The following is a 26,417-nucleotide window of genomic DNA, read 5'->3' on the forward strand; positions in this document are numbered from 1 at the left end:
GGAACCTGCTGGGTTACTTTCAAGTTCTTAAATAAATCACCAAGAATTCCATTGTAATTGTATATTTAATGTATTATTTGCAAACCCTTATTTTGAATGGGTAACTGAATAGTGGTTTATTTTATGTTTCTGCGGTATACTGTCTGTTACATGTGCAACAAATTCACTGTTAAACTTCAGTTCTTATTTAAATATTGTCAAGAAATACTAGTTTATTTCCTTTCCTTTCATTATTCACTTTTAAACAAGGTATTTAAAAATAGATCTGGTTTTAATTAATTTTTCCCTGATATTTTTAGGTGAGTTTAATTATGAACGTATGCCATGGAGCTAAAGGTACTCTAATTGGAATAAAACATGTACTGGAAAAAATGTTATCATTATTTGGTATCTTTATGTCTCAATTTAGTTTTAGTGTCACAGTTTCAGAGTAAAAGGAAGACAGTAATTCTTAACATGACATATATCCCCAACTGAATCCTTATCCACTGCTGGCTGTTGCTTTCCACTGTGAACACCAACCCTCTTCACAGAGACCTGGAAACCCTTGTCAGTGAGGACTTGGGCAAAGAAAGCATTTATACCTCAGCCTTGCTCGTGCCTGCTGTCACTGAGATACCCTGCACTATTCAGTAACAGTACAACATTTTTGTTGTTTGCTCTTTCACTACTGGCACCGCGATAGAAATTCTTGTTGTTCTTACGTCCATTTAAAGTGTCAGTTCTATGTGGGTTTCTGCTCTCTGTGCCCTGGAAGTGCTTCTAAATTGCTCTTTTTGTAACTTGTTCTGCTTTCATCTGTTGTAAAATGCTTTTTTATACATTGGAACAATACAGTATTTATTGTACAACTAGTTGTGTGGCCAGCAGAGTGAGGGATGTGATTCTGCCCCTCTGCTGGGGTCCCCAGTAGAGGAAGGATATGAGCCCACTGGAATGAGTCCAGAGGAGGGGCCACCAAGAAGATTAGAAGGATGGGGAAACTCTTGTCTGAGGAAAGGCTGAGAGAGTTGGGGTTGTTCAGCCTGGAGAAGAGAAGGCTTTAAAGTGGCCTAATTACAGCTTTCCAGTACCTGAAAGGAGCCTACAAGAAAGATGGTGAGGGACTTTTTGCAAGAGTGTGTAGTGATAGGACAGGGGTAATTTTACATTGAAAAAGGAGAGGTTTAGATTAGGTATTATTAAGAAATTCTTTCCTGTGAGGGTGCTGAAGCATTGGAACTGGTTGCCCCAAGAAGCTGGGGACGTCCCGTCCCTGGAGATTTTTAAGGCCACGTTTGAAGAGGCTCTTAAGGAGCAATTTGGTCTAGTGAAATGTGTCCCTGCCCATGACAGGGGGTTTGGAACTACCTGAGCTTTTGGGTCCCTTCCAACTCAAGCCATTTTATGATTCTGTGATACTTAACACTACTAATATATGATAGAAAAAGAAATTACAGCTTTGTAAATATTCTGCTTCTTGGTGTATTATTATCCTGTGATCTTTGTAACAATACAAGTCAGTGCGTATTTAGTTGTATTTATTTATTTGCTGTTGTGGTCCAACAGTCTTTCATCGTCTATTTTTTATGACTAAATGCTTATTCAGATTGGTAAGGATACACTTCAGTAGTATTTAACTTGTACTAAACTTGACTGAGTGTGCATCAGGCACAGTGGATAAGAATCAACATCCTTTTCCTGATATACACATTTTCTGAGAACATTATAAGAATTATTATTGACATAAGTTGTTGAATAAGCAAAATGGAAATCACAGTTTTCCATCTTAAGGTTTCAATCCTATAAAAATGTAAAAGTCAGGTAAGTGCTTTGCAGGAATAAAATGTCTATTGATGGTAGTAATAAACTTTTCAGGTGTAAAGCTACATAAATGTATGTATATGGGATGTGTATATGTGCATTTTTATCTAAACATAAGCAAATGATTGTTTGATTACTTTCCTTCTTCCACAGACCCCTCTATTTTGATCTCCATTTAGCTTTGCGGAAATTTCCACTTTGTGTTCTAAGGAACTTGGAGTATAGTTCTTACCTATTCCTTCCAATCTATGCTCTTTATACTCTTTCCTCACTAAAGTATGTGAAAGAATGTATTTCCTGCAGGGCTTTTAAATTTAGAGCATGGGGTTCTTAATGAGGGAGTAGAAATTGAAGCAAATAAATAAATAAAACATGGCTTAGTAAGGAATAACTGGTGTCGCTGAGAGGGTGCTAACTCAGTCCTGATGTCTGTTGGTATTTTAATGCATCCTGCAGCATAAATATAAGACTCCTGCCTCCTTAATTATAGCAAACACATTTTATAATGGTTCTATTGATCTTTTGTGAACAATGTTGATCTTGTAGGAAGGGTAGATGGTGCAGCTAAATAACAATGTACACTGCTATTGCTTTCCAGCAGGGTACAGGCATTGAGTGCTTCTTAAACAAAAATATTCAATTATTTGTGTAATTTATGTAGCATATATTTTCAATATTCTAAAAAACAAACGAATATCGTTCTCAATTTCATGACTGGGATTGTTATCAGCTTCTGTCATTCATAGGAAATTACATCCTAAAATCTCAGTAGATAGTGTGTAGCTGCTGTAAAAGCTAGTGGATGAGGTAATGCTATGTAAGCAGCACAGATTGTCCCTGATTGAATACAGATTGAGTATAGCGTTTGGAAGAACTTTTGCCAATCACTGAAAATAATCATTATGTAATTAAAATGAAAGAAATGCCTTCCTGGATTGAGTGACTTTTTTTATAAGGAAACTAATTAGTGATCTTAAAATAACAATGATATTTCAAGCTGGATAAACATTTCAGAAAAGTGGTAGCAAGGATCATAAAGTACAATGAAGTTCAAGATATCCTACCTTTTTTCAGTCACTTATCAACACCTTTTTCGCCCACAAATGCTGAGTACTGGTACTGAGAAGGAAATCTCTGACCTTGTCTAGAGAAGTTGTTCTCTGTATTAGTCTATATTTAATTACTGATTAGATACCATAGCTAATCCTGAGATACAAAATGTAGAACTCTAATTTTTTTGTTCCTGCTCTGAACTGTTTTTTTAATCTAGTCTTTTCTTATTTCAGTAGAGCTTGGAAACACAAGCTGACTACATAAGCTGTGTCAAATATCTCATTCCAGGAGATGGACAAAATCCTTCTGACGTTACTCACAGGGGATAGTTTTGCATAATTCAGTACAATTGGAAAGAGTATTCAATAGAAAGAATAAAGGTCACAGAAACACAAAAGGAAAAATTGTCTTTCTTTTACAAACAAAAAACGTAAGTACACTGTGTGCCAAATATCACGCGTCATTGGATGGAGGAATGAATTGTGTGGGATCTGACAAGTTCCCAGTACTATCTAATGGCATTTTAAAATTTCATGCTTTATTGTGACTTTTCACAAATACTGTTTGTTACAATTTAGCAGATCCTTCAAAGAAATTACATGCTCTTCAGGAAAATGAGCAGCTATAGGAGGCAAGTGAGCTTACTCGAACAACTGAGACCTCTGAATTCATCTGTCTTGTCTCTCTCACAAGACAGAAAAGCAGCAGTACATCGAAAGGAAACATTTAGATTTTGACAATACTGCTGCAAAATTATACTCCTTGCTCTCAAGAAAGTAAAATGTAGGGGTCCTATTCAGTGACCTTTGATGCAAAGAAATACCAGACTGAAGTTGGTAAATAACTTTTTAGCATATTTGTCATTATAGAATTTTCCTACCTTATGTATCCTTCATTAAATATTTCCTATCATGAGAAAAAATGATGTAAAATCCATAAAGATTTTTAATAAGTAGGTGGACTGGGGTTTGAGATACCGTTTCGGGAGAATTTTGATCTGAGTCTGACAAGGACTCATTCAATCGTTCTGAATGAGCAAGGATTTTTATGTTGCCATTTCTTTCAGTCTCCAGTCTTCTTGTTGCACTTGTTAGCCGACAAGAGGAAATGTTTATAAAATGTGGGGAGGATGTAAGTTGTAACTTTGTTCTCTGTAGTGATGTGATACTCTTTTATTGATATATGCTGAGTTCTGCTCTGTAAATAATTTGGACTACTCTAAGGTCAAAATTGAAACTCCCATTCTGGCCTTGTATCCTGCCTGTGGCCTTGTTGTGTCAGTCCATGACCCAAATACATATTATGTCTTTTTCTGATTTGTATTATTTGTGGGATTTAAGACTGCTGTCATCTGAACAGTAACTGATGTAAATAGGTCATGATATATTGATAGTCTTTGGATGAGGAACAAAGCCTTGTCTTTCCATCAATATAGAAATAGGAAGGGACAGAATATGTGAGACACTTGCATTTAAATATTCACTTATTCTCTTGGGCAGTCACATTTTCTATTAGCTTAAGAATCGTAACATATAGCAGTGCATACGGTAAGCAACAGTAATCTAGTTGAACTGTTTGAAAGGCACACAATTTCCTTGAAAGCTGTCAGTGAAGACTTCATGTACAGTCAGTGTATAGTAATGCAGGACTAAGCAAAGCTCTAACAGAGATCCATAGTCTGGTGTTGAGTTTCTGTGAGCCGTTCAGCTTTCCCATGTAAAATTATCGGACTTTCAGACTTACAGATATTTTCAGTGATTTCTGTGACTTGCTCTGTCTGGAGCACTTGATGTTATTTTTTTCTGCAGTGAAGCTCGTTATGGATAATCACCTTGAGCTGTGAGTAGCTGACTAGTTTTTCACAATCATTTGGCAGTCAAATTCGGTGCAAATCAGCCTAGCAAAGTTGACAGTATTCTTCTCACAACTGTGCATGAAATCCCTATGTGATAATTTCTCATTTGCAGAAGACTGGAAAAAGACATTATGAGGTATGTTTCCAGGGAGTCTTCATGTTTGTGTCACTGACTTTCTCCTTGATCACTTCAAGGGTTCTCTTTTATGTTGCTGTATCCTCGTTAATTTTGCTGCCATTTTCAACCTGTTTTTCAATCTCTTTTTTTGGTGTTATTTTACTGTGCTTTCTATAGGCTATTAATTTATTAATATTAGTTACATAAAATTAGAAAAGGGGAAAAATCTTTTACATTAATGCCATGAAATAAAATGGTCCTGAAACAATGCTGCAGAAATACTGCTTTTCAGTCAAGCTGTTCAAAAAACTTCTTAAAGTTTTTTGGCAAGTCTTATTAGATTCTGGTGTTGAAAATTTCTTCTAGAGTCTTCTTAGAACTTTCCAATTTTATTTAGGTTTTGGGTCTGTTTTTCTATTTACCTCGGTAATCTGATTTTCAGAATGCTCTGACAAAAAAACACTGAACATGTCCAGGTAAGATCCACATTACCTCATGAACAGTGTGTCACAAGCACACTGAGGTCAGAGTAAATGTTATTGGCAGGATGCAATAGGTATCATTTATGCAAAAATTTTAAACATTTGAAGTATGCAGTTTACTTGTCAATACAAGTGCTACAGAAGTCTCTCCTAAGACCTACAAACATTAGCAGATTTGCCAATAGTACCCAACTCGGTCATCTCATCAGGTACTGTGATTGCCTTTCTTTGGCATTGATATCCCATTTTATTAAAGACTTGTCCTTGAATTCTAGGTTCTTGCCCACTCTAGTCAGAGATTGCTTATTTAACGCAAGATGGGAGTGTCTTAATTTAGCCTTCTTTTTTATGAGAGAAACTACTTATTAAATGGGTTGCTTAATATAAAAAGCTGAAAAAGACAGTCTTACTTATTATTTCCTCAGATTTAAAATTGGTATGTCAAACCTTTTAATTTTATTCTTAGTATGGCAAGCATCAGCGTCAAACACCATCGTCCAGTTGTAAATAGAATGTGTTTTGGCAGGTGAGGGATTTCAGAAGATACCTAGATACAGATGAATTAACTTATCTTTTTTTCACTTGTCTTAATTTAATTGAGTAGTTCAGCCTTAATTTATCATTTGGCATTTTCAGTGTTTTATGCTCACACCCAGGTCTTAAAACAAAAGATATTTTCTTTCCTTTATGTATCTTCCTTGGTCCACAAAAGTTATTCAAGCACAAAAGGCTAGAAACATACAGATGTAAAATTCCAGTGCAAACATGACTGTCAGATTGTACCTTCTGACTCTCCCAGACTAACTTGAGCTCCTAGAGATGACCTACCCATAGAAGTCCAAAAATAGTTTAACTCTGGATTTAGGATACTTTGGGAATGCTTAACTGTACTTTAATACTAAACAGATCTTCCTGGTTACCTTGGCTATGACAGCAAAGGAATGGGATAAAAGAACACATTTTTTAGGCTGATATGAGTCAAGAAGCCCCTAGGTTGCAGATTAGTTTGAGAATTGGGTTGGCTTGTTTTCATTGCAAAAAGAGGAGTATGAATGGTGCAAAGTGGAGACAGACTAGTCCTTTTTCTTTTTCTCCCCATGTTGGAGGAAGAAAAAACCTTCCCAAACAGCCTTAGTGACATATCAGGTTGATTTTATGATGTAGTCCATCAATATGATTGCAGCATATGTATACACATTACTGATCAAGTAGATGCCAATTTAGCTATGACAGTGTTATGTTCAGTGTGGGCTGAAATATTCTCATGCCTCATCCTTTGGAAGATTTGGCACACTGGTCTAACAGTTGTCCTTAGCTTGTTCCACTACCATCATTGCCCAAGGTTATATTTGGGGTCTGACTGCAGAAGCATGTGGGACTACAGTGTAGGCAGAACAGTGGGAATATAAATTGTAAATAAAGTGCAGATTTCTTTCAGTACTGGGTTTGGTTCATTTGGTTTTTCCCTCTCCCCATCTCTCCCTTTGAAGTTGGGGTTGTTGCTTGTCTTTCTTCCCTCCAGAACAAAGAAAGTAGGAAGGATGTAGCTGAATGTGCTGGCTCATCTAGTTGTGTTCATAAGAATACTATCTGTGTTTCTCAGGATTCATTTACCCCTTCAGACCCCCTATTGTGTCTGAAGTTTCATTTATTTAAGACAGAAAAGGAGAAACTTAAGAAGTTAAAATAAAATATCAGTTATTGATAAGAAGCTATAAAAGATTTCTTATTCTGTGTGGTTTCTGTTTTATTAGTCTGACTGTGTTTAATGCTCAGTGATTTGCAATTTCAAGAAAAGTTTGATCTGTTTCTGTGTACTCCCAAACCTGCAGTGCACTCTATGAAATATAGCTTATGAGGCACACATGCCCAGGCACTAACTTCTCCGAAAAAATTTGTGAAAATTTCTGTCCTTCAGAAGTTAGTTTTTTCCTTGCATTTCCTTACCTTTGTATAGCAAGACATTTGTGCAGTTCTTTTATCCCCTGCTTTTATTGCAACAATAAATGTTCTTCTTGGCAAACCCTGTTTGGCAACAGCTTTTACTGCATGCTCAAATAAAAACCAGTATGGAACAGCATACAAACACAATGCAATATCTAGAAGTGTGAATTAGTAACCTTCAAACTGGGTTTGCTGCCTTGCCATTCATGGAAATATACCTAGAGATCCTATTTTAATAGATGGCAGTGTTTACCTCTCTTACACACTTGTTTGTACAGTGAATAAAGGAAAAAAAATTTTCTAAGGGGATCTGTCCTACCTATAGTAGAACGCAAGTTTTGTATTAAGGAGCAGTCATTTGTATTTCCTTTCTTATATTTCTTCTAGCTTGAAGATAAAGGTCTTCTATTTAATATACTTTTTGATCTTTTCTTGAGAAATAAAACTGTTGTAGGATATTTGCCTTTTGCTGGTGTGGCATCTAAGCAATAATAATTACAGATTAAACATTCAACTTTTTTTTTAATACTGAGTTTCTCATTACTTTGCTGCTGAGTATGTATCATTAAACACCATGCCTCCAAATTAGTGTGAACTGTTTTTACTGTTATTTTCTTTTAAAATAATTGCTTCCATGAGGGGCTTTATTTTTCATTTGTAAAGAAAACATTGAAGTGATCTTTTCTTTTGAAAAAAAAACAAAGAAAACAACTTTTAACAGAATTTTGTAAAGAAACTTTGTTATTTATCTCAAGCAGATAAACAAGATGATCATTAATAATTCTTACTAGTGTGAATTAAGAATTCCTTTTGAATTCCATCTCCTTGAATTCTTGTTCAGAAACATGACTTATAGATTTTTTCTGGGAAAAAAAATCACCCTAGAGGTATTAACAGTGAAGTAAATGACTGTGTCTAAATGGATATATATGGAATACTTCCAGCTTGGGGTGAACATTTTGCTATATCTCATTTCTCTCAAAGGATGTGACCTCGGAAGCTGCACATATGGTTTTACATGAGACCAGTACAAATTTTACTCAGTGTCAACACAGAAAATTAATCTTTCTATGAGCAAGGATTTCTTCTGTAGTTGAAGGGGACTAAATCAAGTGTAATGATTGAAAGAAATCAGAGAAAATTCAGAGGAACTGAAACCAGACCATTACAAACAGAGACAAGCTCTATATAAGGTTAAGTACCTAGATAAATGTTTGTTATGAAGGGGCATAGTTGTGCAAGTCAGACAAAGTATGGAGTTCATAAAATTAAAATCCAAAATCAAAAGGGTACAGACTCATTCTGGTAGCTCCAGAAGTCATTTAAATCTTTTTTTAATGTCAGGAGGTCTGCTCTTTATCTTAAAATGCACTTTTAATTAGGGGTCATATCACTGTAGTAAGTGGGTGAATCACAAGTATTCAAAAATAGAAATCCTTGCAGCTTTATACAATAATGTTTATTTTCAGAAAGCTTAATTGCATGTGGAAGCAGATGGAAAATTAATGGAGTTCACTTTATGTCTGGGAGTAACTGGAATTTGAATGCAGAGTAGAACTGGCTGGAAAATGGAGGATAAAAATACCATTTCACTCACACCCTTCAAGTGGGACTACTTTATTTTTTCTTTAATGGATGTTTCTAAAGCTTCCGCTTTTTCCCCTGTTTTGTTAGCAGGGGACATAATATATTTATTCCTCTCCATTTCTCTTTTTATTTTTTTTTTCCCCAGAACAATTGCATTTTTCCATGTTGCAGTAATTGTCTCTTGGTTTAGCTTGTGTCTTCTGTCATTTGACACAACAATATCTGTATTTTCAGACATTTTAAATATGCTGTTATGGTGCTTCTTCCCTATCTGTTGCCTCTTTCTGTTGAATTTATAAGGAAAGCCCCAGAAACATAATGAGTATTATATGTATAAAACATATTTACTTGCTATCACAACGTTTTTTCACCGGTGATATGAGTGGGTGAAAATATAGCAATTTCACTAATTAACTAAATAGTTTAGTTACCTAAAATAATTTAATTAATCTCAGTACCCATCTCTTTTAATTATTCAATGAGCATACATAGGAATGGTCCTAATACACTGTGCTCAAGAGTTCCTAGCCTATCATGTCACAGATTAGGACGAACGTATTGTGTGTATATCACATTTTTTGTTTGTGTGTGGGTTTATGTTTCTCTGCTTTCCGCTCCTGAAATCTGTGATCTAAGTGACTGCTGGCTCATGGCCTGTATTTAACTTTGTATTCTATAGGTCTTGATGGACTTCCATTCTGCAGTTACACATGGGAAAAACTTATTATTTTTTTTTTGGTTTTTTTTTCTGTGCTTTTAGACATTTTCTATGCATGTAAAACCTTATTTCACATTTCACTGATTTCAGCTGACAGCTGAAGTAAAGTAGTTGTTGTTTCTATGCTATTTCTGTAGATCTGAATTGTTAATTTTCATCTGGGAGGTAAAAGCATGCACTTAATTTGTTTTTGGTTGTACTTTTATGAAGTAACAACTGAGCATAACTGAGTAACAATCATAAGGTTTTTGACAAAGCTTTTGAAATTATGTTATTTTATAACAAATTTGAAATAGAAGACTAAATACAGAATAATTTTATATCTGTCCATTTTAGGCAAACATTTTGAATTTGAAGTGTGAAAAACAGCATTGGGTAAAATACTCAACTTGTCCCAAATGTTGTGATATTAATTAAAATGCCACTGGAAGTCAGATTAGGCGGTGTTTCAATGCAAGTAGCTGTTCCTGTCACTGTGTTTGATGCTTCAGCTGAAGCAGTGTTACCAAGTCACTCAGTGTGCACTGTATGAGTGTCTCTGATAAGACTTCTTCCTTGTAGGGATGAAATCCAAAAAATCAATGTCAGATGGAAATCAAAGTTCTCAAAGTTTGAAGGATTGATGGAAAGAGATTTTAATGAGTGCGAATTTCAATCTTTACCTTCATAAATTTGTCAGAAAGGGCAAGCATGAAATTCCTGGTTGTAGAAGTCTGGGAAACATGTTTGAAATTAAGGAGCTTAAAAAAAGTTCAAATTAAAATCAAGAAAAATATTGTGATTGAAATGAAGAAATACTTTTTTCCATATTTCACCTGGAAATGTAACTCAGCTTTTGAGGAAATTAAATATATGCCTGTACCTCTGTGAAGCTTGTTGATAACCCTATTCCAATTACTTCTCATTTATACACATAAAATTTAATTGATTCTGTTCAAGTAGCTATTTTTTCTTATTTAAAATAATTAAAAATCCCAGGTCTAAGAAACATGCTTACTAGAGACACCAAGAAGTAGAAGACTCAAAGAAGGGAAATGAGGAAATGTAGCCTTCTTTTTCCTTTTCTTTTTAATTTAAGCATGATATCACAAAAAATATTCTGCAAGCTGAGGTTAATTTTGTTGATGATCAGTTACAGTCATACACTTAATACACCATTTTAATTGTTAGTACTTCTGCATCCATGTCTTTTTACTATAAACCCCATTTTTTTTATAGTTCTATTCTGATTTGTTTCCTGTTCAAGCTAGTTGAATTTTTCTTTGCTAAAAATGGTGTGCTTGTGCCATACATTTTATATTGTCGCTTAAGGAGCTAATTTTAAACTATGATGGGCAAATCATTCATGTGAAAACAAAGGTAGTTGCTCTTTCTTCATGTAACAGGATCAAATTAAAACTGAGTAATAAAAACAAAAGAAGAGAAATAAATTGGAAGCTTATTCATTGCAACAGCTAGGCTCCATAGCTACTAATTCTAAACCTGTGATTTGCCTCTTGAAAATATTTACTCTGAAATAAAAATGCAGTTAAGAAAGAAATGAGGGAAAACAGTTGAAAAAATTCTACAGTGAGAAAACTTCTTTAGAGCAGGTTATATAGTCTGCTAAAGTAGGACCTTAGTCCTTTCGATGCTCAGGATTATTATCTTTTTTTTCAATAAATATTGCATTGAAAACACATAGCCTTATGATATTCTCCAGAAGTCTGTGATAAAGATGTCCCTTTCTTATATGAACTTGGGCAACAGCATGCCTGTGCTTTGTGAAGTACAAAGACTTCATGGGTAGTGAGACTTTGAAAGAACTCTGCATGCCACAGGCATAGTCTTTTCCCAGGTGAGATTTGAGAGAAGAGCCAGTTTGTACTCAGCTGCATGAAGCTAAAACTGGCAATGGAGAGTCTTCATCCATGGAAATTCCCCAAACTTGACTAGACTAGACAAAGCCCTGAGCAATCCTGTCTTGCTCTGAAGTTAGTTTCTGCTTTAAGCGGTTAGGCTAGATGATTCCTCCAGTTATCTTCCAACGTAAATTATTTTAAAGTCATAAAATGCACTGTATTTTCAAATTTGGCATAATGGCTGGGCTCAGAGTGCATCTTCCCGATGTGATAGCATCTCCTACCCACAATAATGGCCATAGCTAAATATTGTGTTGTAGCTCTGATAGCTCAGATGTCTAAAAGCTGTTGAAATTAAATACAGAGGCTTTCTATGGGCATCCCAGAACCTTTTGCTCTGTAGCCTCTTAATCAGAGATTTATTTTCTTATTCCCTGCTAAATTTTCATCTTGGAATCCTCCTGATGTCCAAATGTTGTCAGTTTGACCAAAGTTTAGCTTCAGCTAATTACATGTGTTTGCAGTATTCAGTGTATGCCTGGCAAGCCTTGCTCTTGAACTTAAAAGAAACAAAACAACCAACCCCACAAGAAATTGTATGCTCTTGGTTGCTAACTTATTTGAAATAAAAATTTTGGGGAGATAAATACTTTTAGAGAAAGGTTTTCCAAACCTGCTATCACAAATAAAATGTCAGTTACAGGTGTATTAGCTTCTATTTCTACAGCAACAATAAGAAGAAATTAGTCTGTCTCACTTTTGCTTTTTATATCTTGTTTTTCTGTCAGAGTTGTAAGTTGTTAGTAGAGGAGCTAGCTGGAGGAGACAAAATATATGCAGAGAAAGGGCTTTAGCGGGTATGAAATGCTTCTTACTGAACACTGACAGAGCCCGACCCTCCACTTTCTACGGTATGTCACCACCCGTATTCCACCATCTTTCCTTAGCCATAAAAAGAGGCCTTGCCAGTCCCCTAAATGAGGAACCAAACGTGACAGCTCAGCTGATGGTGTTGACATTGGCAGCAGGCTTGATGGACAGCACCAAACCTTGCCGTGGACTCTCTCCTGCTAATTAGCTGTTCGAAGGAACCCTGTGTGCCACAGGCACAGTCTTATTGGAAAAGGACGTCTTTGCCGTTCACCCTGACAGCTGTGATGCAGCTGTTCACAGCGTGAATTGAGCACAGAGGGGGAGGGAGGGAGGTGGAGAAGGAGGAGGAGGATTTAGAGCAAGTGGCAGCTCTGGTATCTTGCTGTGCAGAAGTCCAGAGCTATAATAAACATCTGGAATGGAGAAGAGATAAGATGGGACTTGAAATTTAAAAAAATGGGGACATAGTTTAGGCATGAGACAAGAGGAAGAGCGCAGGAAGGGAACAGGACTGCCCCATGAGGGCTTTGTGAGGCACCTGGAGCTGTATGTTGAGATTAGTGCAGGCTGAGGGGTTTAACATACAAAGCATCCTGATTTTCTATAGATTGTTGGCATGTCCAGTGATATTAATGGGGGATATGCTCCAGAAAGTCCCACAAGTGCAAGTGTGCATGGCCCTGAATAACTTATTGGAGTACCATAGATCTGGTGGCTTTGAAGACCAGCTGAGGGAAAGAGCTGGGAAAAAGTACTTGCTGTTTGTTCTGAGTGATTAGAAGTGGGGAATGAGAGAATTTGAGAAAGTCCTCCTGCTATTTTTCAAAGCAAACACCCTTGCTGAGGCAGAACCTCTTATGTGGTAAAATATACTCTTGTTAGAACTTTCTCATTTGAGATAGGAACATATCCTGTATTGGCACTTTGGAAGACATGTCTAACATGGTTAAATATTAACTATGCACTACAGAAGATAAAGATGTGGTGTTGAGGATGTGGAAGATTCAGTTAAAATAGTGTCATTTTCACTGGTGTACTTATGTTAGTTCCCATTAACTTTTATTTTCAGTGGCTTGTATTTTAATGGACAGAGTGAGATTGTGGTCCTATTTTGGACCTTTTGTAATGCCAAACTATCAGTTTTAAACTTACCAAACGTTTTAGAATAACATTTTAGAGGGGGAATAGATTGAAAAATTATTTCCAAGGTTAAAATAGATTTGCAATTTTTTTAAATGTTCATTTCATTTAGGAGGTAAAAAATCAGTTCAGAATAAATAAGTGAAATAAGGGTAACAGCAACATTCCCCTCCCCAGAACTCAGTCTAAACACTTGAGTTAATGCTGAGCACTACAGCATTAATTGGGGTTTCCTCTGTGTTTTATAGAAGCAGAAAGATTAAGACAAATATTTCGCTTGCATTATGTCTGTCCCAGGCTAAGGGAAGGAATGACAGATTGCTTTGGAAAACTTCTTTGTAAAAAGCTTCTGGTATAATTTTACAACTGAATGGGTTAGTTTGTGATAGCATTGAGATTTGGGATGTTCCTGCAAATTGATTCTTTTTAAGTTTTTCTTTTTATTGCTGATTACTTATGGGTTTTATTACATGCAACTTCTCTTTTCTCCACTGACAGACAAAGTAGCTAACAGTATGCTGCAGTTGGTAGCCAACAATGTCCCAAAGCAGATGTTTCTATTGTCATAGCAAAGAAACCACACATATGCTTATACACATTGCCAGTGTTTTCTTTTTTTTTTTTAATATCTTGTACCATGCTTTTGTACCACTTATCTTGAACTGAAGAAAAAATAAATAATGTAAAATAAAAAAGGACGAAAAGTAACAAAAAAACCACCCCAAAATAACAAAGATTATATTCATGATTTATATTAAAAAAAATCCAAAACACTTAGAAAAAATGAACTTATACATTGGGGACTTACTCGATCAGTCCTTGCTCTTCTTTATAATTGGACTGTTCCTGTAATTTTTGAGTGTACATCCTGTACTATATTTACAGAGGCTTGCAGTGCCTTATGGTGACATTCTGTTTATTATCACTCCTGACTTGTGAGGTAATCCCAATTACTTAACTGAAAACTTTAGATATCCTTCATAAATATTGATGGGCTTACACAAACTAAGGTCTCATATTTTATACAATTATCACGATGCAAATGCAAATTATAATTATCACAAATGCAAATCAATTTATTGTGAATGTGATTTTGTTCCATTAAAAAAAAAATTTCAAAAGTGTTTACATGTCTTACCTTTTTGTAATATTTTTTCCAAATTTTGAAGAATTCAACAAATCATTTAGTAACCAGTGGCTCTTTATATTTCTCCTAGCAATACTTTTCAAAATTGTACAGTATTAGTGGTTTTTAAGTGCTTAGATTTTGACATCTGTTCTGTGTAACGATTATTCAGTTTAATAGTAAATCAGTTTCTTTTCATAAGTGTTTTAGGTGTTCGTTTCACACCTTGAGATTTGGGAACTACTTTTATGTATTTTTTACCTTTAGTAGTAAGAAATCTTTAAAGATTTGCATGTACTTTTATTCATGTGTTCTTAATTGTGTAAATTTGTCACTGCACATAAAATTGGTAGTTTCATACAAGGGATTTTTTAGTAAATAGTCCACTAAAAGTAGACTAATTTTGCATCTAGCTATTTTTGCCATGGCTATATTTATATTTTCTTTTCAGCAGGAAAACAGTATATTCTCTATAACCAAATATTTTCAGTGTCTGATATAAGGCAATTTTGTGTGGTTTGTTCACGGATGGCTGCAGCTGAACCTTTGCATGCTATGAGATATTAATAACATAAAATCCAACTTATTTTTGTTAATGACAAATTCAGGAGATAATGACATCTTTCACTTTTATTTAGATTATGCAGAAGCCAAGAAAATATTGATAGATTCTTAAGAGAGAATATATCTTCATGCTTCTTGTCAACTGACAATGTTTTTGATAATGAACAAACCTGGAAGTTTTAATAAAATTAAGACCCTTGTCCGGCTAGTCTTAAGGCTTAGGCAGAATTGTGCTCAGAAGATGGATACAACCTGCCAGTTATGAAAAGATGACTTAGAAAGCTTTTAAGGGTTAATATGTTTAATATTTCTGCTGTATGAGATTATGAACTCAGTAACAGAAAGAGGAGAGAGGTTGGGAATTTTGGGGAATTTTTAACCTTGTTATATTGTATAAAATGACAAATCAGTGAGGTGAAAGAAAAATGACAGTGTCTTTCATTCTTTTTTCACCAGCAATATCTGTTGTTTCTTTACTACAGTTGTGACTGAAGGATGGCAAAACACTCCTCTGGACACTGGCTATTAGATATATTTATGAAGAACAAATATATCAGAAAAAATTGTGGTTTTTTTTTTAAATTTAACATTTTTGTGATAGTAAGTTTTGTTTTATTCTAGGAACTTTTTATTAGAGATATTATGATACTCCACAAGCCTGTGATACCTTCAGCAGTCATAATCTCTGATTTCTTTTCTCTGAAATTAAAATGGTATCCCTGAGTGCTGCAGATACAATCTGTTTGATGGCATGTTTATGTGTTTATGAGTTTCTACGAGATGAACAGGAAAGAGTTGTTCAGAGCAGCACAGCTTTTCACCTAATATACCAGATACAGTCAGTATCCATTACAGAATCATATGTATATTCAGTTTATATATATATATATATATATATATATATATATATGTTTATATTTATATATATATATATATGTATGTATGTATGTTTATATATATATATGTATATTAGGGGAATGGTTAACAGCTGCATTAAATTGTGAGTATTTTTTTTCTAAATAACACTGTAAGTAGTAGTAAGCCACAGGGGAATCTTTCTGTGGTTTTTTTTCAGGAAAAGAATTTTCATGTTTAGTTTCTCATTTATTTTCCCCGGTCTTCCTTGCACTCTTCCTTGCTCTCAGTCTCTTTCTCATTCTTCTGCCCTATTCCTGTCACACTTGTCGTGTGCAATACTGCACTCTCACATGCCTGCTCACTGCCTCTCACATTTTCTCAGGTGTGGTCTGTCTCTTGCACATGCTATCACTCAATGTCTTATTCATTTATCCTTGCACACTCACTTTCTTTCTCTTGGTCCCTCACTTACCCTTGTTTGGGTGATTTTTCTTATGTGATTTCTCTTTATGTGATTTCTCCCTTTCTCATTCATGCTCTTGAATTCTTATTCTCTTTCTTGCTCCTGTGCACTGTGTGTCTCTGTTTTTTTCATTCTCTTGCTTCTCTCAAACTTATTGTATCTTTCTTTTTTTTTTTTTTTTTAGGGAAAATACGAGGTTTCTATTAGCCAGAAAGTGGTCAGGTATTAGTGACCATTATTGTCTGGTTTCAGAAATGCCTCTGCCCAAATTAAGGCGCAAATCTCTGACAGTGACACAATATAAGTTGATCACCAGGCACAACACTGCTTTATGAACATTCTTAATTGAATTCACAGGTGAGATTCTTTTCTTTGAGGTATTCCCTCCCTCTTCCTTCCACCCTCTCCCTCCCTTCAATCAAGTCGTTGCTTGGAGGCAAAGAGAGTAAGGGGAGAAGGGAAAGAAGCTCATTTAGCAGCCACAGTAGACATAAGCATCATAAGTATCAATCAATCAACACACACGCTCTCCCACTGAGACTCCCCTGTGACCTTGAGGAGTGTGACAAATGACTTAGAGGACAGAACAGACAGAAGGTTTGTGATAAACCAAAAAATTGTGTTCTTCTGGGTGATGAAGAAAAATAAAAATGAAGAGTGAGGGTAGATACATATTTGGTTTGAACAGGAGTCAATAAATTCTGTAACTATCTTTCACTGTACTGGCAGTGGTTAGAGGAGTTTACTGTCATGGTAATCAAGACTTCTTCAATAAACCTCACTGCAGTGTTTACAGTGCTTCTTTTTGTGCAGTACTGCACTACTTTATGGCTCTGAGATCCCAGCTGTGGCTGGAGGTAGTAGCAGTTATTGATAACTAATTCCAGAGGCAACATATCTCGTCAAATTCATGTTGAGGGAAAATAATCAGCAGAGTGAATCACTTAACCTGGACAGACTTCACTCACTCTGAAATCTGCAGCACATTAGCTCAGTCATGAGAAGATAATTTTTAATCATAAATGTTTGACACATCAATAAGTGCAGCAACTTATGGTCTGGTTGTAAGTACAATTTCAGCAGATTTTTAAAAACTATTTTAACAACATATATATATATATATATATATATATATGTATGTATGTATGTATTAGGGGAGCAGTTAACAGCTGCATTAAAATGTGGGTGCTTTTTTTCTGAATAACACTGTAAGTATTAGTAAGCCACAGGGGAATCTTTCTGTGGCTTTTTTTCAGGAAAAGAATTTTCATTTATATATCTATACATATATGTAAAAATACATATATCTATATATATATTTTAATAGAGAAATTGAAAGAAGCAAAGTTTTTTTATTTTTTATGTATCTGCATTTTTGTATTTTTTATATGAATCTAATGCAGTATGGGAGAAGGTTACATTTTCTTGCACACATCAATACATGTCTAGCCATAGTAAAAAACATTGTTAGGAGAAAGATATTTTGCAACATTAGTCATCCTTTTGTCTCCTTCAGAATGCAAATTAGTGTTTTCTTTATTGTATTTTCTTTACAGCTTCCTCCTATTCAATTTTTCTCTAGTTCTTTGACCCTTATCAATATGACTCCATGTATTTGCTCAGTGCTAGGCACTTAGTAATTGTAATAGTTGTTATGTGTTTCAGCCAGTCAAACCATTGATACTCTTGGTACTAAGATTCCTCTACTTTTCAGCTCTGTAAAAAAAAAAACCAAAAAACCCCAAACAAACAACTAGTTCCCTTTCTGATGAAATATAGACTGTTGAATATACATCAGAGGTTAGTAATGCTTGTTCTCCATAATTGCCATTACATTCAAATGAATACAGTCCATAAACCTGATTTTCTAATCTCATTGCCATAGTTTAGAAAACTATTTCCCTTCCAATTCCTTTCTTTGTTCTGGGCAGAAGAGATCTATCACAAAAAAATTTGAAGACTACATTTTTTTTCTAATGACAGACTGCACTTTGCAATGCAGGAAAAGGTATTTTTGGTTCATTAGACTCAGTAGCAGTGCTAGTAAATCAAAGGCTAAATGAAAGGAAGTGGCATGTGTTTGGGGAAGCAGGCAGTTAAGTGTCATCATCCTTCTAATGATGTTGAAGCTGTTCAGATTGACTGGTAAAATGCCCAGATCTCCCTTGCAGCAGCTATAGAATCACACAGAATTCTATAATCCAGTATATATCTGATGTTTTAGTGTATCAGACTTTTGGGTTAAAAAACCAGAAAAGAACATTACCTGGTGGAGAGCTGACATAATTTACAGAAATATAGTCCAATTTTAAAAACAAGTAAGTGACAAGCTCTGTAAGGTCCTAGAAAATGGCAGGAGAAAGTAGTCTGTTGCTGTTTCAAAAGACTTGTGTTAAGTTTACCAACAAGGTAATTTAATATCAGAAGGCAGCAAATATGTATCAATAAATTAATCAGAAAATTGATTGTTCCTGGGGATTTTCATGAGGTTAGTAACCCAATCCTGTAGAACTTCATCTTGCTGAAGGTAATTCTGTTTTGAAAGTGTTAAGTTTTTCCTCACTCACCAGATTTAGCTGAACTTTTCATTCAAGTAAGGCCAAATTGGTACTGTGGAACTTTGCAGCCCACTCATCCCTTATTTGCTCTAATGAGTGCCTTCAGAACGGGTCTGACAATGGTAAATGACAGAAAATTCGTTCTGTGGGATTATAGGTTGGTCTGAGGAAAAAGATGTAAAAAAGAAAGGTTTAGGTCTTAAGCCATTAAGTATGAATTGTATTTCTATATGCTATGTTTTATTAATATGAATAACTATGCTCAAGTGTAGAATAGAAGACTGTAATTTTCTATCCAGTAAATGTTTCATATACAAGATACGATATTTTACCTGACATTACCAGAAAGCCAATAAATGGTTTTCAAGAACTTCAGTTTTTCTAAGGAAGAGTTTTGGGGTTTTATGTTTGTTTGTGTTTTTAAACATTGGAAGTCTGAACATCATATTGACATTTTGTCCACTTGGAATTAATTTGTTTTAGTTGGATCAAGTCTGTATCTACCAAAAGTAGTTAACCTTAAAAATAACCAAAAACAACAAACCAGCAAAAACTTTTGAAAGTGTATTCAAGGACAGGGAAACATGAGCATCTGGGTATTTGTATTAGTTTGGGAACACAAGACATGTAGCTTTTTGTCTCAAAGAGATAAGGAAAATAGAACAGAAACTTGAACCCAGGTCATTAAAGCCCTAAGATAACACTTTAATCACTGTACCTATCCATCCTTTGGAAGGAGATTATTAATGCAACTATTTTCATCTGCTTTTAAAAGTCTGTGTTTTTTTTATAAAATAGCAATACACCTCAGTGGAGAGTTCTGCAGCTCCTGTCTGGATTAAATACAAATTAAACAGTAGGCTCTTTTTGTTATCAATACAAAAAGCTTTCAGGCTGAATTCAGTTTTGGTTTATCCTGAAGAAGAAAGATTAGCACATTTGATAATAGAATATATATCCCTGTATAAATGTTCTCCTTATAAGGTGGAAGTATGGATATTTTCAGCTCATTCAGTTTAATGCTGAAGGTATGAAATACTATAGGCCAAATATTGAGACACCAATATAGTCAGTCTAATGAAAACGTGGTTTTGAAGGGTGAATGCAAGGTGAATTTGGCTATAAAACTAACAGTAACTCTGGAAAGTGTTAAGTATGCTTTTAATGTAACAACAAACACAGTTTTATTGGGGAAGGGAATAAAATAAAAGTTTTGAAAGGAGACCATGATAAAACTAGAGCTTAACAGTTTGCATAGATAAACTTTGCTGTAACAAGATTTAGTTCATAAGAATATTATGAAAGATTGTGATGTAATATTTGGGAGAATGTGGTATTTCAGGTATAATCTAATGTGTTCCAATTATGCTTGTCCATTGATTGATAACTGTGGAGAGCTTGCCATATAGCAAACATAAACCCAAAGCAAACAAAAACATCCTTGTTCAATCATATCAGAAATCTAATCTTGGGTTTTTATTTTTTTGCTCCAGTGGAAAGGTCCAGAGACAATGAATATTGGTTGATTCTTCATAATCTTTAAATGATTATTAAGCTAGAATCACCATGGCTTGGTAAATGGGTAAATAAGGACAATTGAGAAAGAAGCAGACAATATATTCCCTATTCAATGGTGACATTGATTCTAAAGAGAATTTCTTAAAATAGGTACTTAAAATAGAAGTTACATGACCATAGCTGGGTTTAAGAGAAGGTTGTACCTGAGCCATTGCAAATAAATTCAAATTTCAGTTATTGGTAATCTTTGTAATAGCAAATATTAAACCATTAGTTTTTAAACAAAACAAAAAAGGAGAACCCCGTAAAGGTTTGTGATCTGTATGTCCCTGAGTCTACTCTTTAAGGAACAAAAGAAAAAGAAAGCCTCTCAAACTGTAATGAAATGAATTTTATTTTGCAGGCACTGGGCCCATGCCATTTCATTTCATTACCAGGATACGCTGAGCGGGCTGGAATCAGCAAGAACTACAGGCAATGCAAGCTGATGATAAGCATTTCATCATGGCCCTAAACATATTAAATTTTTAGCAATAAATTTTATCAGCACCATCTTCATGGCTGGATAACATTTCCCCCCCTTCTATCTTTACCCCACTCTCCCCTCACCCCATTCGCTTTGCTCTGCAAATACAGCTTGTACTTGACTGTTCTAAAAAGAAATTTTTAAAAAATCAATAACTAAAAAATCATTTACAATTTAGCTAGTCCAGTAATTATCCTTCAGGCTACTGCCTCTACTTACTGAAAACGGGAAAATAAAGTTACAGTGTGAACAAGGGTAAGAATAGACAAACCTCATTAGGTTTTGTGACTGTCCTTAGATTTTCTCCTTAAACTAAAATATATCCCAGGGGATAATATATTCATTTGAAGACCTCATTCCCAGACGTTTTGTCTTTATAGAATACTGATACAGAAAAAAGAAGTATAATTCTAAAATAAAAAGTTGTAGATTTAGTATTTCTAATAGTGTAGTCAATAAAATGTTGCCAATTTCCAATGGCTGCAATGGTGAAGTGGCCGAAACCCAGAAGTTCCTGAGGATCAGGACTGGGAGAAAACTTTATCTGCTGAACTACCCAGATGATATCCCAGTAATCAATGACAGACCAAATGGGAACTTATAACTGTGAAACGGAGGGAGTAGGTGATGATTTTGGTTTAGTCTAGAAAAGGTCTGTTCTTTCTGAGCATTACTCTGGGTAACTGTGTAACAACTTCAACGATAGAAAGGTGCATATTTAAGCATTCTCAAATCATGAAAAACCTGGGGTTGGTTAGGGACTAATTAGTTGGGAAAGCAACTCTAGAGAAGCTGACTGTAATCCTAATTGTGTTAATAATGCATTCTGTTCTTACATAGTACATGTATGAACATGTATGAACAGGTATGGCTTATCACTGAAAATGTTGTTTTAAGCGAATACATTGTTTAGGTTTTGCCTGATATTTAATACTGGCTGAGTGGTCTGCTGGGGAAGAATACCACACTCACAGACATGTTGACTGGTAAAGCCAGCATGCCTAATATCAGGGTATAACTCAGGAAAACCTGAAAACTCAATACAGTGCTCCTTCACTAACCTGTATAAACTCGTTTTGAAGCTTGTAGTGCAATAATCTAGGGGACAAAAAATAGTTAGTGATGATATTTATACAAGCAATCACTGATCATATAGCCATACATACTTCAAGATCCTAAAGAAATTTTTAACAACTGTGTACAGCTTCTCCTTTTTATCTTTCTCATGTTTTATACAGAAATCTATCCTACTCCTCTATCTTGTATTTCTGGTTCCTAGTCTTAATGTAAAAAGAAAACCTGTTTGCATGTGAGGGAGTAGCACTTGTAGCAGTGGAAATTAGAAATCAGAAAATTAGTTGGCATACCTCCATTTTGTTTAAAAATACACCCCAGGGTTTGAGAAAAACTAATTGTTACATTAGATTTGGAAACATGGGTAGGACAGGCTTTATCTGATAGATACCTGTACCAGCAATTATTGCTTGCAGTCAAAACAAAAATAAAACCTAAAAAAATAAACTAAAAGAAAAAGAACAAACCACTGGAAAAAATTCTCTGTCAATACTTACATAGAATATTAACCTTTTTATGTATGACAATTTATTATTAATTTTTCTTTTGTTTTTGTTATTTAATATGGTATTTTGACTAGATTTCATTGGTACAGCTCATCATGTAGATATTTCAAAGCCTGAGGTGGGTGATATTTCTACAGGTTGCTTTGGAAAGGCTTCAGGAAATAGCAGCTGCCATTGCAATTCTTGGAAGAGGGTGAATTATTCCTGAAAGAAAATAGGTAGCCTAGGTATCTTCTTATGTGGTTTTCATCAATGTGGTGTCTGAGCATTTCGTACAAATAAAAATAACAATAAAGGTTTTTCTTCTTCTTTCTTTCCTGCTGGGAAAAATACAGCAATGGCTCTATGGGACATCTGGCACTACATATAATAAATTGTTAGAGAAGTGTCTATGCACTGAATTTATCAGACACTGTCTTGGTCTCCATGTGGCTGCATCACATTTGTCCCTATGCAGGAAGTTTAGCACATAAAAGGCTACTGTAAGTAGGAAAGGAATCATCTGTTCTCTATGTTATGTCCATGGCACATTCAACTAGAAGTATTTAGCTTAAACTGCAGAATTGATAACTCAGATTGAAATCCTGTGATAGATATAAGACACCATCATCTGAAAATAGATTACCTGGAGAGACACAAACTTGTCATGACTGGAGGTTTATTAAGGGCAGAGTCAATAAATATCAGTTTTATAAAATGATATTATTAACTGATAGTTAACTGGGATTCTTAACTGATTGGCAGAGTTTATATCATGTCATGGATAATGAAACAAGGGCATGACATTCTGCAATTCATTCTAACCTTTTAATTTTTGAACTTAAGGGAAGATCTAACAGTGCTTCTTTCATTAGATATTCACCTAGAAATTCAGTATGTGACTACTTCTATAAGTGTCGATCTCACAGGCTTCTAAATTTTCTCCCAACTGCATTTTTTTCCCTTCCTACTAGTCTGCCTTCCTTACAATCTACACATTCAAGAGCAGCAACAATCAGGTTGCTCAGAAAATAGTACCCCTTAGTGTCCTAGCTCACTAACACATTTAAGCCTCATGGCCAAACCACCTCAAAAGAAGAGGCAGGAAAATTTAAGACTAGTTCTTTTATAAAAATATTTTGGATCTTCTTTTCACCCATGGCATATTAATAAATACTAGAACTGTGTCTTTTTTCTACTCCTCCTGGGATCAACAAAGAACAAAGAACAACTCCTTCCAGTAGAACCTAATACAAGAAAACTATGAAAAATTTGGTGGAAGTTTGAGTCAAATAGAAGGTGACTAAATTTAGAGTAGAAAGGTGAAGATATGCATTTCTATAACCATATCAAATAATTTATTTGTTAATCTGTTTCAGATAAGATCTTTATTTCATATGTCCATTGATTCTACTGAAATTCTTTTCAATTAAGATATGGATGAAGATGGATGAAGACTCATGTGCTCACCAACTTGTATTGAACATTTGACATATTTAAAGTTACTCCTAGAAATATAAAATGCAATACTTTAAAAAATAATATTTTATTTTATCTATATTTATATATATCAATTATAAAATTCTTAAGAAATGAAAGTCATTACTTGGTTCAAGAATATTAAGAAAATCAAGAGAATAATCTAGACAAGAAAATAGTTTCACATGATAGGTCATGAAAGCCCTAAATTTTCCTTATGCTAGCATCATCTTTGTTATTTATTCAACCTCTTCCTAAACCCTTTTATTCTCATTGTTTTTGTTTTTGTTTTTGGTTTTTTTTTTTGTTGTTGTTATTTTCTTAATATACAGGCCTAGCATTCATTTCTCCTTTTTGTTATTTCTGTAATTTTCACAAGGGCAAATTAAATCTGTTGCATGACACCATTACGTGACAGTTCAGTAGTTCCACAATTCCTACAAATATTCTAAGTCTATTGCTGTCATAAGTGATGCTCCTCTGTGTGACTTTCAGAGAGAAAAAGCTTTTTATAGGCAGCTGTGCTAGTTGTCCCATTCTCAGTTCTTCAAGTGAACATAGTGGCAGAATTCTGTTCTGGTATGACAAAACTCCCTGAGAAATCATCTCATCCCCATCATGGATTGTACACCTCCTGATGCTGTGCAATGCAAAGCATCTTTTCAATTTCCACATGCCTCTGCTGTGCCTTTAGTCTCAGAACTTGTTTGTTTTCATTTGGACTGAATGGTCTTCAAACCAAGGCATCTAACTTTATTGACAATGGCATATAATCTCCTGATTGGATTATGTTCCCTTCTGTTTTCTTACCAACATATTTTGTTCTGTATTACTGACATTGCCATTTTAGTAAGTATGTTTTTTAAATAAACTAGATTTAGATTTTCTTAAGACAATTTTAGTAGCCCCTGTTTGTATTGTTTTGTAGCGATGCGATTTCCCATATGCTGTTTTAAAATATTTAAAGCTACCTGGCAAATGTAATTGCTCATTTGTCCTTATGCTCATTCTTACTCTCACCAGGTGTCATTTGAGGACTCATAAGAAGGTAATTCTTCGTGAAACAGTTCAGCACTAGACAAATGAAGCTCTTTTACCACTCTCCAAATGCTGTTTTTGTTCACTTCCAATCAAAGCACTGAGTGGTGTAAAAGAATTATGAAATTATGGGAAAAAAATACAAGGGATGGCAGCAAACCAAATCATAATCTTGCAGACTGTCATCCACCCATACTTTTTCTGAAAATCTGGAAAATACTGTTTTCTCTCTCTCTCTCTCTGCAAAACTAATTTATAGATTAAGGAACTGCTTTTACTTCCCAAGTCCTAAAACAATTGTTAGTCTTCATTAATTTATTTATAATTGTGTTCCCCTTCATGCACTTGCCTTCAATATCCCCCTACCAAAAAACCCTGTGGGGATGCAAATTATGGTATATGACTTCAAGCCTCTTGTCAGTATTCAGTTACCATCAACCCTTATGGATCCAGTTCTGGAGTTTCTAATTGAGCACCACAGTATAGTGACAGTGTTGTTAGATGTTGAGAAATGCTGTAGAGACACAACAAGCTTTTTTCTTAGATGTGAAACATGACTTAGTGTGGTTTTCATTCATCTGTCATACAGCAGCGACTGAAAATCAGTTACCTATTCTTATCCTTTCTGAATAATCACCATTTTATAAAGTGCAGAGATAATAAATATATGTAAATGTAATAATAATAGTTATGTGGTAATACAAATACATGAGTCTTGAAATTACCTGCCACAATCTCCTGAGGTTTTCATCATCCCTAGTGATGCAATCTCGATGATACTGAGCAAAGGGGTATAGTGATTTGCAGATACTATGCTCCTAACTTCTGCAACTTTCCTTATTTGCCATGAAATGCACGCACCTGTCATCAAGTCCTAAACTTCAGACTTCTTCTACAGGGCTATTATTTGCAGTCTTCATGCAGTTGTTTCTTAAAACTTTGTGTTTCTCTTTATCAAGTCTCATAATTTTTCTGTTGCTCCAGGCATCAATTTTATCCAGTTTTTTTCTAGTTTGAATCTCTTCAACTTGTGAGGTCAAGCACTCCCCCAATATTGTTGCTGTTTTCAAAATTGTTGAGGGTGCAGTCTGTGTCATCATCCAGTGTGTAAATTAGGTTACTAAACAATTTAGAACCACAAATCAACCAGTGGGACAATCTGCTTGTTACCAGCTTTTGTAAACTTTTCTTTTGGTGTGAATGAGAAATAATTTGTCTGTTAAGTATGTCGGATATTATCTTTTGTTTGAATTTTATAAAATTGATTTTTATTTTATTTTATTTTATTTTATTTTATTTTATTTTATTTTATTT

At 34.7% G+C, this 26,417-nt stretch overlaps 1 protein-coding gene across 5 annotated transcripts in view; it reads left to right on the forward strand.

The window, feature by feature from the left end:
• Window positions 1-26,417, forward strand: part of PCDH9 (protocadherin 9) — a 665,972-nt gene that overhangs the window by 253,272 nt on the left and 386,283 nt on the right. The gene's annotated exons all lie outside the window — the stretch shown is intronic.

This window comes from Parus major, chromosome 1 (assembly GCF_001522545.3).
Source record: "Parus major isolate Abel chromosome 1, Parus_major1.1, whole genome shotgun sequence".
NCBI classification, from domain to species: domain Eukaryota; kingdom Metazoa; phylum Chordata; class Aves; order Passeriformes; family Paridae; genus Parus; species Parus major.